The 3,885-nt window shown below is 44.3% G+C and overlaps 1 long non-coding RNA gene across 1 annotated transcript; it reads left to right on the plus strand.

Annotated features, from left to right (window-relative positions):
- The first annotated feature begins 234 nt into the window (after positions 1–234).
- On the plus strand, positions 235–1,282 carry LOC135397733 (uncharacterized). Its single transcript, XR_010423711.1, has 3 exons — positions 235–800; positions 878–1,025; positions 1,182–1,282. It is a non-coding gene; the product is annotated as an uncharacterized LOC135397733 (long non-coding RNA).
- The last annotated feature ends 2,603 nt before the right edge of the window (positions 1,283–3,885 follow it).

Consider the following 3,885-nt stretch of genomic DNA (forward strand, 5'->3'; position numbering starts at 1 on the left):
TCCACCGGAAGCAAATAGATCTCACGCAGTCGCCGACGCATTGGCAGCGGCCATGGCACCGACAATCAGGTGGTGGTGGTGGTGGTGTGCTAATTCAGAGTGATTTGCCTGACGGCTTGTTGCTCGGTTCTTCGCAGACAGTACAGCCGCGCCAGGATTTGAACCCGGGAGAGTCAATCCATCCTGCGCAGATCCCCAATAACTTTTGCCGTCATATATATTTCAGTTGTTTCGATTCGAAGAGCGAAATACAAAATGTCAGGCCGACGAAACGCACTAAATCGTGGCCTAAAAACGGTGTTAATTAAGCAAATAGTATGTTTTACTGCAATGTACAGATTTTTACGGAAATATCCATACTTTTTAACAAGTAATATCCATACTTTTCCTCCGACTGGTGTGGCAACACTGTTCCAGACGCCGCCGGATCCTGGATGATGGAGTTGAGGAACATGACTGCGTCTCGCGTCTCGATGTCTTGGAGGAGTGCGGTAATTTTCAACGTGAACAGCTCCAGCACATGATGAAGTTTGTGAAGCTATAAGTGAGTATCCGTCGTAAGAGTCTATACAGGTAAACGACCGTGGTGTCTGATTATTGGCGTTCGTTTGTTCTTCCAGTCGATTCAGCCCCATGAAAATAAAAACGATCCTGGCTATGCTTGTAGGCACATTAGCGTGCGTGTGCTACTTTTAATTTGCGGTCGATTCACAGTAGTTTTCATCTTACATGTTCTTTTGGGACTCGGAAACTGTCTCTTTGAGCAAGCTTGGAATCATTTCCAGCCTAATGCGCTACAGGTACGAATGCTGCGTAAATCGGAAAATTCTCTAACGTTATGTCTGTGCATTTTCCGTGTCTGTGTCATTTTTCTCAGTGTGCTTCGACGACGTAACTTCTACTTGGCCGGTGAGTTCCAGAGATTGGAAAAGGAAGGCACAATGAAATCAATAGCCGTTCATAAGGCAACAAGGGACCAGAGGCTACAGTTGCGTCGCTAGCAGGGATACGAGCTAATTATACTGGTGAGAAACATCGATTATCCCTCTCATTTAGATAAGGTGGGGATATTACGGTCGTGATCTGTATAAACGGACGCTGTGTGGCTTGCAAACATAAATAACCACAAAGTGGTCTTGACAATGGCATGAGCAGCTCATCACTTCACGATTTCTTTACAGATGCAACGTCCAAGTGCCTACGTGTAGGGATAAGCAGAGGACCCAGCACAACCACAAGCCAATTGTGCAGAAGATAAACACGGATGCTATATCAAATTCAAGTCAACGCCTATGCCATATGTGCTTTGGGTAATAAAGTGATTCTATTCCCTACTTTCCTGCGAAATTATGTATATAGGTGGGGTGCATTTGCGTAAGCCGCATCACCAGAAAGAGTGAAAAGAAGCACGCGTATAGGCAGGGTGCGCCGGTTCACCAGAAAGAGGGAAAAAGCACGGGTAAAGCTATGGTGTGACGTCATATGCACGCCACCTATACCAGACTTGGGAGGTGTAAAGGGACATTCAACGTGTTAATGGGATATACTAAAATAGATGTAAATTACATTGAACGTGTAATATTTGTCGTCATGACAGCGTTGGAGAGATGCTGTAAAGCGCTGTTTATTTTATGCTCTCATATCGTACAGTATGGTAGGTACGTTGTATTCACATATAAACTGGATTTCATATACGTTAAATTTACATTTATCGTCACTTGTTAAATTAACGTGTTTTCGAGCGGACATTTGACATCATGATTTCACGTTCTCTTTCATCGTCGATTCAATATTAATTTTGTTGATATCCAACGTTTTTTCTACGTCGAATTTACAATAGTGTGTTGACTGGGCAGAAGCCCTAGCTACTGACCTAGCCTGCGCAAAGAGATTTCTAATTGCTCAACACTGCTTTCCTCCTTTCTAGTAGACGCTAGCGAGTATTGTATTATGCACCATTTTTTATTTTTCTTGTCACTCTCGCACTGCGTATTCGGGCAGCTAAAATTTGCATCATGCATTACGGCTTCTCCCATATCATCGTCGTCATGTATTTCTCTCTACCTCTCTCTTCGAAAAAAAGCGAAGCGGAAAAGCTATTGTATTCCCAAGCTGTTTATCAAGATTCGGAACCACATGTGATTCATCCTCCATCAAACGTACGCATAAGGAAGAGATATATTCAGTCGAACACAGCCCACGAATGACATTCAGTCTCGATCAAGGCCGCTACAAACAAGTTTTGTTATCAAGTAACTGAGCTGTAAATTTCTCTGTGTGATCGTTTACATTATCTCGTGAGTGCACTAATATGCCGTAACCGATATTGAGAAGTTCCTGGTTCTTGATTTTGTGATCGCGAAAGTGAGATCAGTCATAATCACTCGCGTGAGATCCGTATGGCGGCGTCGTTGTCTGCAGTCACCAGCTTTTATCGTCTCAGCTCGCCTGATAATTTTAAGCTGCTCAAACTATTGTAATCATGGATACGAGATACAGGGCGCGATATCGGAATTGGAATGAGCCCATAGGTGGTGGCGGCGAAAGGGCTCGCCGTTGTCGGCCTCACAGAGGTGGGCAACGTCACGACTAACGCCCTGGGGAAATGTGCGTCCTGGGCCGGCTTCTAGGGGAACTGTGCCGACATTTGTCGGAAAGCGTCTTAGGAAAACCCAGGAAAAACCCCAGACAGCACAGCCGCCAGTGAGTCCATAGCGAGTGTCAGGTCGATACACTTTATCAGATGATTGTGAACGTGAGCGATCGTGAGCCAAAATGCCGACCTCTGCCAGAGACTGTGAACATCTTGTTTTTGAGACATAGACACGAGACATAGAACATGTATAGGGGCCACAAATTAAGTGGCATATTTCCTGACTCTTCGTCACTTCATGCATTTGTTGTTGCTCGCTCTTGTGTGACCCAGTAGGGGTTAACTGAAAGTAGCTTTTTTTTTGGGGGGGGGGGGGCATGCTTGGGATTAATATATTATAAACTTTGGCTTGCGTTGTGATTGATGTTTCAGCTGCTACGGATATGCATGAAAACGTAGCTGTGTGAGATCTGGAGGAAAGGAGGAGGCCTGGTGGGAAGGGATGGCATGCGAGCGCCGTAATTTTATATCCGTAGGATAGAGTAGCATTCGTCGTGAAACAAATTTTCTTTCTGTATTTGTGAATCAATGGCCTATGCGCGCAATGACTTCGTAAGTTTTGACAAATTTCTCGCACCTGTCACAATTCCGACAAAAAAAATGCAGCTGAGCTACACAAGCCAAAAAATATGTACTGCACATTATTAGAAAGTACGGACATTAAGCTTTCGTCTAATGGACATCCCATTGCTCTGTTACGAAGTACAAACATGGGAGCAGAAATAGGGAGAGAAATACCGCATCAAATCGAAAAGGGAGCGTTTTTGCGATTTTTTCACAAACGGTTCCGCTCATCAGAAACAAGAAATACAAATACCATACAGCCTCAGAGCCTATGGCTGGTTAATACATGGTGAAAAGGTTGAAGCGATGGCCGTTACGCACGCGAGAATATACCGCTTGAAAGTGACAAAAATGAATCGGAGAGAAACCACCGTTCATAATTCTTACGCATATTTCACAAGCCACTCGCTTTCGGAACATGATACTAACGCCAATGTTCATGACACAGGTGAGGTTACCATACAAAAATAATTATCGAGAAAATCGGAGACACACAAGGGCCCTGCTTCATTCCGAATAAAATCGCCAAGCAAGCATTTTCCTTCTCGACGGAGCAGAAAAACAGCGTCCTTCTTTTATCTGTGCATCATTGGCTGCGTCGAAAACTTAATTAACAGCAACTCCCTGATAGCAATCAAGAGGGCAGACTCACCTCCACTTAATCTTGA

This window comes from Ornithodoros turicata, chromosome 6, assembly GCF_037126465.1.
Source record: "Ornithodoros turicata isolate Travis chromosome 6, ASM3712646v1, whole genome shotgun sequence".
Taxonomy (NCBI): Eukaryota; Metazoa; Arthropoda; class Arachnida; order Ixodida; family Argasidae; genus Ornithodoros; species Ornithodoros turicata.